We start from the raw sequence: 12,298 nt of genomic DNA on the forward strand, positions 1-12,298 counted from the left end.
ATGTGCTGAAATGGCCAACCGTAATATGCTAAGAAAACAGTTCATTAAGATCATACAGTATTTTGTGACTAGGAACAAATGTACAAAAGGTTGATTACAGATTGGGGAGTAGTAAGTGCACCTCTGCAGACTCCCGGCACCAGCTGAAATTCCATGGAGCTGTGATCACAGTTAACTGTGATCTATTGTTGTTGAGCTCGTTCCACTTGGAAGCCAATGAGCCACTCTACCTCAGAATGAAGCTGAGAAGCCTATGCCACGGAGGCAGCTAATTCTCTTCCACTTCATCAAGCACAGATTTGCTTAAATATCTTTTCCAAACAGAGGCTTCGTAAAGAGGCTGTGCTTTGAATCTTTGGGAATTAATGACCTCCATTCTCTGCGGAGGGATGAGCCTTTCAGGTTGCCAGTGGATGGCAGGACCGTTGGTGAGACCTGGGGTGTTTTGTCGCGTGTCGTGAATTGGGGTGGAAAGGATATCTCGTCCCCCATGTCTGTCACTGGAGTCAAGTTTACTTGGAGCTGAAAAAAACTCTTGGTCTCCATTGGATCATTTGTGGCTGGACAGTGTCTAATGACAGTTGAAGGGAATATTTCGATCTCTCTGGAATCCACTGAAAATCCTTGTGGAGAGTGATCTCCCAGAGCAGGTCTTATCCATTGTTAGCAGTGCCTATGAACTGTTGGTTCTTGTTACTGATAATATCAAAGTTAAAATGACTGTTCAGCCACAGGACTTGTTCTGTTAGGTCAAGAATAAGGAACTGGCATGTTGTGGACAGCCTCCTTTCTGGAACTGAATGGGAGGAACAATAATCCAGGGTCAGTCAGCTCCAGGTTATGTTTCTGAGGAGGAGGCACGCCAATGTGCTTGCAGTTTGAGCTCTGCAGTTTCCTTTGGAAAGGGGCTGGGAAGTACAGAGAGCAGAATTTAATGTTAGGCTTAAGGGAACTTCTGCCATCTTGAAATGAGTCTTGGTCCATTTTGATTTATTTAAGGTGCTTTCTGGACTTGGAGAGAATTGTGACTTCAACTGGACAAAGCTTCCGTAGAAACACTGGCTCCTTTTCACTCTATTGTCCTAACTTGGGCGGCCTGGAGAAAGCCGGCCCTCATCTGCCATCTTTCTTTCTACCTCCAAGACTCACTGGCTCCGTCAGTGTTCTAGCACTCCAGGTGGCCTTCCTCTGGTTGCCCTGCTCCCATCTGTATGCATGGAAGAGGTGCATTATACATACATCTGTATGTATAATGGGAGAGCAGGAAGGCCGTGCATGTCCTATGCCACAGGTCAGAAAGGGGCCTCAAAGTTCTAGTTTAGTAATTCCCACCTGAAAAGTTGGGGGGGTACTGCTCGTTTCTTGCTAAGCAATTTTTTTGCTTACTCCTTCCAAAAGTTTTGTCTTCCTTTTTTTACTAATCTCTCTGGAGAAGGAAGAGGAGGAAAGAATATGTCTTTGCTAATCTAACATTTCACACTTCCACAGATTCTCCAGTTCCTATGAAATACTCTTTTCTGACCTCCTCAGCCACTTGGGCAAGTTAATTTCTGTTTAACGAAATTCGTTAAGTTTAACAAAATTGTCCATATAAGGGGCTCTGAGTGGTACTTAGGTTTTTATTTATTTACTTATTTTTTTAATTTTTAAAAATCTTTTTAAAGATTTTTATTTATTTGACAGAGAAAGAGAGATCACAAGTAGGCAGAGAGGTAGGCAAAGAGAGAGAGGGGAGGAAGCAGGCTCCCTACGGAGCAGAGAGCCGGACATGGGGCTCGATCCCAGGACCCTGGGATCATGACCCGAGCCGAAGGCAGAGGCTTTAACCCACTGAGCCACCCAGACGCCCCGGTACTTAGGTTTTGATGCTCAGTATACCATGTTCATTGTTGACTTTATACAGTTGGGGTACCTCTGTCTCCAAACTTTCATACACTATATGCCCTTCTTGGCTGCCTTGCCCTTTCCACCAGGAAAGTGGAGAGAGAATGAGAGCTGGAGTCCACAGTATTTTATAATGTCAGACTCATTCGTAAAGAAATGGACTGAGGGGGATTCTGAACATCCCTTCATTTCTCTTGAAATGAAATTTTAGCTCATAACCTAACATGCCCTTTATATAAGATCTTGGAAGGAGAATGTAAAGTTGTTGCCAGTTAATAATTCATAAGCCCCAAACACAAATGAGGTTTTTGGATAGGTCAGGGGAAAGAAGGGCCCAGAACAACTGGACCACAGGAGAGGTAAAATTGATTTTCGGTGTAATTCCCAAATCTGGTGACACCTAAGAATTACTGGGGAACTTATAAAAAAGATTGGGTGACCAGGCCCCATCTCTGATCAGCTGGATCAGATTCCCTCAGGGTAGAAACTTCTGAGAAGCTGTATTTTTAACAGCCTTTCCATGTAGGTTTTATGCAGATGGTCTAGCCTTGGTACATGGAATGGTATTTCAAAACCAGTGGTTTAGGTGGAAGGGGGAGGAAGCTGAGGAAGAGGGTAGGTTGCAACAAAAAGTAAGGGATCTTGGAAAACCAAGTACCTGTTGCAGAGCCTCCAGGAAAAAAGAAGAAAAGGTAAAGGAAAGAGGGTAGGTCTAGTGAATAGCACAGGCTTACCTTCTTTACAAGTTTCTTCCTAGCAGTGCTAGCTGATTCTAGGGTGGCGGAGACTCTGGTCCGTTTATCAAGATGCTGGTCTATTACTTATATAGGCCACTCACCCATACAGTGAATGTCACAAAGTCTGATTTTTACCCTTTAAGCTATGCATTTCATCCTCTCGAGTTTGTTTTGAAGGCTTTCTCTCTTAGAGGTACACTTTTTTTCTCAACCTGTCCTAGAGTTCTACTGGCTAGGTGACAAACAGTGATGTGTTAATATTTACTGAGTGTTGACTTGTGCTAGGCACAGTGCTAAGCATTTTATATAGATTAACTTGTCCCGTACTCATGTTTACTTTCTTGCTTTAAAATGATGGGGCTGAGGTTACATTATAAGTTTACAGTCCTGCTTCTAATATGTGGCTGTACTAGGATTTGGACCCAAATCTGATTCACGAGTGTTCTAAGTACTAGGCTGTTCACCCCAACACTTGGGGACTATGGCACTGGAAGGGCCATAAGGGAGGCCAGAGCCTGATTCAGTGTGAGCAGTTTGCTCCTTTTTAGTATTTTCCTCCCGAACGCCTTAGATTGCTGATCCTTGGAGTTGTTTGGTGAGATACAAAATCCTACTAAGGAGACTTATTTCATTAGCATGTGGAAAGAGACCTACATTTATTGAGCATCTATTAGAGGCCAGGTAACATGCTCGCCATAATATTTCTTAGGATAGTCATGTGGGGACAATTTTATTAGAGCTATTTTACAGGTCAGGAATTAGGCTCAAAGATCAATAATTTGGTCTCAATCATGTGTAATAAGCATACAGCCAAAACCTTGAACCGAGATCTAAGTCCCATACCTTAGTCTCTCCATCCCTGCAGATCACCTCTGTAAAATGTTAATGAGCTGTACTTTCCAGGACATAGTCACAAGCACATGAAGCAGTCTTCCCAGGGGAGAAACGCTACAGACGTTTCTGGAACCATAAAAACATTTGCAGTAGGAAGATTTCCCAGGAAATTCATTGCTCTGAGGAACTGGTATGTGGTGAGATTTTCCACTTTTTTAGGATGAGAATTGAGAAACAGTCTTTTCAGACCTAATTACACTAATTGTCACAAGAAAAGTGACTGCTATTTTAGTTGGTCGTGTTACACTTTCTGCTTGCTACGGAGGCTCACACTTTTCTGAGCTTCAGCTTGTTCCTGCTTCAGCTTGTTTAGCTGGGCCTCATTTTAGAAGCTCCTAAACTATGGATAGCGGACTACCTCAAGCTAGAAACAGAGAAGGAACCATTTAGTTGGGTGCATAGCCTGATTATCTCCATCGCCCTGGGTTTTTTTTCCCAGCTTCCTTTGTATTTTTTTTTTATAGATTTTATTTATAGACAGAGATCACAGGTAGGCAGAGAGGCAGGCAGAGAAAGAGGAGGAAGCAGGCTCCCCACTGAGCAGAGAGCCCGACACAGGGCTCGATCGCAGAACCCAGAGATCATGACCTGAGCCGAAGGCAGAGGCCTTAACCTACTGAGCCACCCAGGCGCCCCCAGCTGCCTTTGTATTAATAGTTGCCAACTAAGACGAATGAAGCCTGCACTAACCTTCCTCAGGTTCTCTCATAACATTCTCTGCTCACCTTGTGGCCTCTTTCCACTACTCAGAGACCAGAATCCACTGGCTTCTGGGATTCGGTGCATTAAGTGTTCTGTTTACCACAAAAGGTTGTCTTTCCTCCCCTTTGTTAACTTTTATCTTTCAGTCAATTCCTAAAATTAATGTATTGGACACTCTCTTCCAGGCTGTGGAGGATGCAGGGAAATAAGTCCTTACCACCAGAAAGGTCGTGGCTTCTTCACTCAGTCACTGTTAATTTTGGCGCAAGCAGAGTCCCCCATAGTGATTGACCCTCGTCCCCAGATATCAGAGAAAGCATGGACTTGGACTGAAGCCCTGTTAGTAGGCTGATAAGACAACTCAGGATAGCAGCTGAGCCGTGGACAGAACTGAAAATGGTCACTCCCAGCATCTTGGTGTGGAAGTGACTGGAGCTGTGCTTCTCATTTGCTAAGGGACAGACTCAGAAGTGTTTTTCATTCAAATGACACATTCATCTACCCTTTGGCCAGCATTTTGTGCAATGTGCAGGTGTCCCTACTCCAAGCCAAACTCCTGTTGCCTCACTGCTGGAAGACCTCTCTTACATAGTCATAGTGCAACAGAGCTCTGAACCCTGACCTTATTTGTTTAGACTTGTACAAGTGTGCACACACGTGTGCAGCTCAATTGTCAACTCTGATAGGAAGTTAATGGTTACAGTTTAGACAGCAAACATGCTTAGATTTTACTTTTAACACATGTTGTTTGTATACTGCAGAGCACACTGAATTTTTGCATACAACTGACCTTGAGCATGCAGAATTAGGAAAAAAAACAGTATAATTCACTGAACAAGTCAGTAATTCAACATTTTAATTTAATATTTCAGAGTAACTTCAGGATATGAGCATCTGTTTCTCTAGTTTTCTTTTCTTTTCTTTTTTTTTTTTCCAAAAATGAAATATGTTGATTAGACATTTTTTCCCAGGGAGCTCCTCAAGTATTTATAAACATCTTATTAAACTTATATTCCTTCAGGTAGTTAAGCCACATGTATAACATACTGTGTTGATTTTTTTTAATCTTATTTATTTATTTGACAGAGAGAGATAACAAGTAGGCAGAGAGGCAGGCAGAGAGAGAGGGGGAAGTAGACTCCCTGCTGAGCAGAGAGCCTGATGTGGGGCTTGATCCCAGGACCCTGAGATCATGACCTGAGCTGAAGGTAGAGGCTTTAACCCACTGAGCCACCTAGGCTCCCCTAAATACTACGCTGGTTTTTATAAATATTTCTGCTACAGTCAGGAGGAGAAAATGAAGAGATGACTATCAAAGACCACAGCTTCCAAGTGATCTGGCCAAGACTCAATCTCCTGCTTTCTCGACTGGATAGATGCTTCACTTTGTGAACAGAAGCACATGCACACAATTTACTGAAATAAAGATAAAATGGAGAAACGAGCATAAGCCTCATGTCCAACTCAGCCAGCAGCTCCAGATCTTCTGTCCAGGAAGAGAGGACAAGTGAGCTAGGGAGATAGGATATACCTGTGTGTAGGTTTAAGTAATGGTAGAAGGCAGCAGTACAAAGAGCTGTTCTGAGGCTGTATGTGATGGATTGCTGAATTCCTACACTCGAGTTTGGTAGATCACAGGAGGGAGAGTTGGAGATGTGGAATAGTCTCTCAGTCTCTTACCATCCCAGGTGAAAATGCATTGCAATTTCTGCAGCTTTACAGTTTTGTCACTGTGTGATTTGATTCTGTACCAGTCACATGAATTCGGCATGGAATGAGGTCTGTCTTGTAAGCATTACAAAGCCAGTCACAGTGCTGGTGAGAGAGGAGTGTGTATGTGTGAGTGGAATCAAGTTGAGGGAAAGCTTTCAGGGAGGGCCAGAGAAGGAACTATGAAAGCGGGGAGGGAAGGAAAGGGAAGGAAGAGCTCTTCCCTGTGGCTTAATCTAGACTGAAATGAACGCTGAATCTTTGTCTTGGTTTTGTTGTTTATAAGATGTGATTTACATATGTTATACAGCAGTGTGAAATCAGACCATTTGTGCTTTACATTCCTTGAAGATTCTTTGTTCATTCACTCATTTGATGGGAACCATGCTTGTATCTGTAAAATGGAAATAATAGTAACTCTTCTAACTTAGAGTTGTTGTAAGAATGTAGCAAGAGAAGGTGTGCCAAATCTTGATAATTTCAAGCTGCTTTATACTGCATCATGCAGTCCTATAGATGAATACTCTCAGAAAGAAAAGCTGTTAAAATATACTGGGAAGGAATTCAATATTGTCAGATTTTCCCCTGTGTACAAACAGTAGCACATGTCCCAAGGATGAGGACCTAGTTTGGATTGTGGATCTATGGCGCAGTGTAGGGTTTGAGGACAATCAAGTCCTTGATGTTACTTTGATGGCCAAATCTTAGGTAATGTTCTCCGGTAATTTGGTTCCATGGCTGGTAACACAACACCAAGGATATATGGTTTTTATACCAGTGGGGTCCCTTTTTAAAAACATAAATAAATAAATAAATAAGAAAACAAATAAAAATAAAATAAATAACTAAAAATAAAATAAAATAAAAAATTGCAGCACCTCTTTAAAAATGGGAAATATTGTGAATAGGGAAGAAGCCTCCCCTCCATTGTGTTAAGATCTTTTGTTGATCCTAGCAGGGCAGTTTGGTGTTTTTCCCTTTTTAATCACGTGAGAGAGGAGGTACAGAAATTTACTTCACCCTCCCCATCTCAGAAGCCAAAATTGTCACAGTTTTTATGAGGATATATACAAGTAGGTGAAGCTTTACAGAGTGAGGAAACTCACTTGTTTTAATTTCCTTAACAAAATAATTTTGCTTTTCTACTTGGAAAATCTGGCTTTTTAGCACAAGAATGTTCTGGACTGCAAACTGGAGCTGAAAGAGATTGGCAAATTCATATGACCTTGAGGAAGGAATATTTTTTTTTCTGGGCCTTAGTTTTCCAGGTACAGTAAGGGGCTATAGGTCCAGGTGGTTTTTAGGTTTACTTCTGTCTCTGACCTTCTGGGCATGTTGAGGCATGCTTTTCTTTTTTCCTATCTTCAGGACCCTGGAGAGCAACCCAGTCCTGACTCCTCAGGACCCTGGAGAGCAACCCAGCCTTGCCATCCTCACAGGGCCCTTTCTGTAGTATATATAGATCAGCAGAGGGTTTGCAGTGACCTGATTGATACATGGGTTGGTTCAGTTAACGTACTGCTGGTGAGCAACGACTACTTCACTCTAAATGCCCAATCTTTTTTTCCCAGTTGTCTGTCCTCTTGCTGGAGTAGGTGCTGCATATGCATTATTAGATGCTAATGGATGTTCATGTCTTGTTCTCTCCCATCTTGAGTTCTTTATTTCTTCAAGTGTTCTGCCCCAGACATGTGACCATGGACAGCTTTTTGGCAGTGCTGGCTGACCTGGCAATGAAGGTCTTGGTAGATCGATGACCTATAAGATAGAGTAGTGCACCTCAGCCAGCAGATAATGTATAGTTGCGCTGTTGAAAAAACATTTCTTCTGAACACTGAGGGAAGAGAAAAACCTTTGCTGGCAAGCTGTAAAGATATAATGCGGGAAACTGTATCTAAAGATACAGGTGACCAGTGTTGTAGATTCTTTGGTAAAGTGGAGAGTAGCTGCTTAGTTGGTAGGCAGCCTAGATATTAGAGTATTGACGATCTCATTCTGACTGAGCCCCTCTCATTTCTACCCAGGCTGTGTACCCTGTGGCTTATATTCATTCCAACCTCATTAGGTAGGTTCCACATTTAACTTTGCCCTGTCTTCTAATGATATCAGTAGCAGACCTGTTTCTAATTTTGTCTTTTCAAGGACTTTCATCTTTTCCTCTTGTTCCCTAGAGGGCCTAATGAACTGCACTCGGTGTTTTTAGTTTTGTAAATAGAGAAGACAACAAAGGAATACAATAGAATCTATTCTTTATTTGTTAACTTATTGGCTACTTGAGGCCATGAGTAGATTGACAAGAAGGCACTTTACTGCATATGTGGGACCCAACATATATTAGAATACAGAGGAAAATGGGACTGCATTTCCAACTCTAGTGATTACATCTACATGCCTTCAGACACATCCCGAGTTGTCATTGTATTGTGTGGACAGGGTTATACACTGGGTAAATGGAAGGGGAAATGGGCTGCAAGAGAAGTAAATGTGTTCTTGTAGGAAACATATCGATGCTTGCATCTTTCTTGTTAAAATTTTATTGTCTCTTTGATGGATCTGCACAGTATTTTTTAAAAAGGAAAGCAAGGAGAAAAAAGTCAAGCCAGAACAATACATGTAATAGAAGGAATCTTCTCTTTCTAAAGAACACATTTATATATTGTTTCTGTTCCCTTTATGATCCACTTGTTGGAACAGAGCATTGGGGAATAGAAAATGCATGGCCCATGAGGATTTTTTAACTGGAACAAAAAATCGAAACACTGCATTAGTTTTTTAGTTAGATCAGGGGTACTAAGGTGGCACTGAATGGATTTCCTACACTATTGTAAAGAAATACATCTTTCTGGAAACTGAAAAAGTAGCCAGAGTGGTTGGAACTCAAAGAAACAGATGGATAGTTGTACCTGTTTGGCTGTCCCCTCCTTTTTAAAGAGGGTATGGTAGGGATGGAGGTGTGGTGTGAGGATGAGCAGGCTGGGAAGGAAAATGTTTCCACACATTGTTTTCCCTGCTCTGACCATAAATTCAGTCGACTTTGTCCCTTGGCTTGTCCTTCTTAATTTCTTGTGTTTCTCCCAGTAGGAGTTCCAGAGCAACTAAGCCAGCTGCTTGGTTAATGTGCCTGGGCCCTCACTGGAGGGTTTTCCTCAGGCAATTAGAGTGGAGATAATTCCCTTTCTCTTTAAAAAACCTCTGTGATGCTGTTGTCTGCAATTCTTTCTCAGGAACATCAGGCTGCATCTATACTCACTAGAATCTCTTTGTCTGGATGTATGACTTTCCTGATAGCAAACTTCATACACAGGAACTTATGTGCTTGGAGCTGGGGCCATCAGCTGGCTTGAGACACTCAGAATGCCTGAATTAATTAGAATGGAATTTTATTTCCACTGGAGGTAAACCACTCCAGGCTGCGACATCCTGGTATGTTCTCAGCATTGTACTTGACTCACTCATTCACTCCATGCACTTTTGCTGATAACTGGTCTCCAGGTCTGATACTGTCTTTGAAGCACGGGCAAGGAAAGAGTTGGGGAATTTATGGCTCCTATTTCTTGAGTTCTTGGACATTTTAGCCTCAGAGGCTTAGCACCATGCTGGAGAAAGCTCAGACTTCTTGCTTAGTCATTAGCGAGTTAAGGTTAGTGTCCTGCATTTCTTTAAGGATGATTCCTCTAATCACTTATCTTCAGTGTAGCCCTCTGAACTAGATATTATTGCATCTTCTAGATGGGGAATCGTGAGGTGCTGAGAAGAGAAGGGACTCCTCCAGGAGTATATAGTAATTGTGAGGTGCTGAGAAGAGAAGGGACTCTTCCAGGAGTATATAGTAAGTGCATGCAGAGGGCCATCCTTATTTCAAAGAGCTCCTTCTCCACCAGTCATTCCATTTTTTTTCTCATTTTTTTTTTTTAACACCCTCATGTGACAAGAGAACACTTGTAACTTCTCACGGAAAAAGTACAATGTATTCCATTTATAAACTGAAGAAAACAAAGGTCAAGTTATAAGTGGTCCTTTCTAGGACTGGGGATGCTAATCACATCCTGGGGCCATTTCCCTGTGGCACTAAAATCTCCCTTGTGCATTCCAACCACTGCTGGTTTTCAGACTCTCAAAGGCTTCTGTGGTATTGCTTTTAGACTCTCCTTCTTTCCTGGAATCTGAATGTTGATAGGCAGATTCTTGGTCTCAGTACCGCAGAGAGCCTATTGGGTGAGGCCTTTGAATGGCCCATCATCTTTGTGTGATTGGTATGGCTTGCATATACCTTTGCTGATGTGTAATGGCCAAGGACCTAATATTAAATCACGACTGACTGAAAATGAGCCATTTGGCTGTTTCTTGAAATGTGCGAGAGATGAGTTACAGTAGTCTCAGTGTTACATGGGTGGTTTTATACTGTTTCAATATAAATTCTGATACTCATGATTTCAAGGTGATAAACTCTGTGTTCTTTAAGGTGACTTTGAAATCACAAGGTCTCATTAAAAACTATTGGCAGTGAAATAAAGTGTTGAGGCTGGGGGACCGCTGATTAGGAGGACGTTGGTCATTATTGCTACTTTTATTGGTATTTAATTAGATATATACTAGAGTCTATAGGAGCTAATAAGAGTGAGGTGCAGGATGTAGGTGAGCACCTTGAATTCAGAGTAATTTTCACCAATTTTTCGTAGACATTGGGGAAATGCGTAAGGAGTGTGCAAACCTGATTACCATCTTTCCTACCCGTCCCAGCCTGTAGGTTAGTGCATTTAATGGCCTCCTGTGAGTGTTAGATTAAAGTCATAATCCTTCCTAGAGCTGTGAAAAATTTTTCCTGGTCTGGTCCAAGTTTCCTTCTTCAGTTTCCTCTTGCACCGCTTTTCCTGCTTCTCTGACCTCCAGTTCTTTTAGTTTCTCAAGAGAACCAACGTCACGGATGCCACAGGAATGCTGTTATACATGCCATTTTTGGAGTATCGAGAGGTAAATCCTACTTAGCCTTAATCCTCAGGACAAAAGAAATCTCTTGTGTTTTATACTTGGACTGTAAAACAGTGCTCCTTTTCCTGAAGAGGCGTTTTTGATCATTTCATTGATGTCTGCTTTTCCCACGGGCTGTAAGTGCCCTCAGAATGCATCATTCCCTATTCCCAGTGCATATCATAAAGCCATCATTGTACTTAACGTAGCCAGCAGATACTTGTAAATACCTGAATGAATGAATAAATGGAAGAGTTCTGCTTTAGGGGTCTGTATTTGTGGCTTCTGACCTGTGCTCTTATCCTTCTAGATGGTTCCATTAGTTAAGCCTCCTTGTTCTCTTCGCCTCCGTCTCCTCTCTGGACAGAATGGACATCATTTCTACCCAGTCTGCTAGTTCAGGATTATGGGGAACATCCAGTGAGAACCAGCATGGAATGTGTGCAGTAAATTTCAATATGCTTTGTAAACATTAGACACAGGGAATGGTGAAGATGAAGTAATTCTAGCATTTCTACTTTGAACTTCTGAGGATTATTCTTTCCTTGAGGAAGGCAGTTAATCTATAAAAGGCTTTTGGTGATTTCCTGGTCAGATTCACAGCCCAGGGCAAACCATGCCTCGCTCTCAAGTTGAATTTACATGCGTCCCGTGTCGGCGGGAGCTCTGGCAGGCATGCGTGAGTGTAGGTGATTTACACTTAGCGGTCTGAAAGGAAACCCGTCACAGGCAGGATTAAGGGCCGATGTGCCCCCTCTGCTGGAGACCAGACATAATTGGGTGGTGTATATGTTGGTCCTGCAAGCTAGCTCTATCTCCAGGATAAACTGCTGAGGGTCTGCTTCTTGAAGCTGCATTGGGCGCTCAAGGAAGGGCTGCCTACCAAGGCCATTTAGTTAAGCCCTGTGGGCAGGGTTTTGTATAATATTATTACTTTTTAATGAGTATTGCATGCTATTTGGGTGTAGCCTTATTGTGAAGCTCAGTGGATTTTTCATTTCTTTAATTTTTTGAGATCGGGGCGCCTGGGTGGCTCAGTGGGTTAAAGCCTTTTCCTTCGGCTCAGGTCATGATCCCAGGGTCCTGGGATAGAGCCCTGCATCAGGCTCTCTGCTCAGCAAGGAGCCTTCTTTCCCCCTCTCTCTGTGCTTGTCCAATAAATAAATAAAATCTTTAGTTTTTTGAGATCATAAAAGGTGCTTGCCTGATTTACAGAGTAAAATGTGTGTAAGAAGCTATGAGGACAGAAATTCTAGGGAACTATGTGAAGATTGGGGTGAAAGTTTACAGTATAGGTATATTTTAGCTTTGTAAGATGGAATAATAGATCAATACATTTCCTATGTAAACTATGTGTTACAGTACTGAATAGCATAAAAACAAAGGTGAAAGCTATTTAAAAC

The 12,298-nt window shown here is 42.1% G+C and overlaps 1 protein-coding gene across 2 annotated transcripts in view; it reads left to right on the plus strand.

Moving 5' to 3' along the window:
* The window catches only part of NELL1 (neural EGFL like 1), an 830,042-nt gene that overhangs the window by 120,734 nt on the left and 697,010 nt on the right, over nucleotides 1-12,298 (plus strand). The gene's annotated exons all lie outside the window — the stretch shown is intronic.

Source organism: Neovison vison, chromosome 7 (genome assembly GCF_020171115.1).
Source record: "Neovison vison isolate M4711 chromosome 7, ASM_NN_V1, whole genome shotgun sequence".
In the NCBI taxonomy this organism is placed as follows: Eukaryota; Metazoa; Chordata; class Mammalia; order Carnivora; family Mustelidae; genus Neogale; species Neogale vison.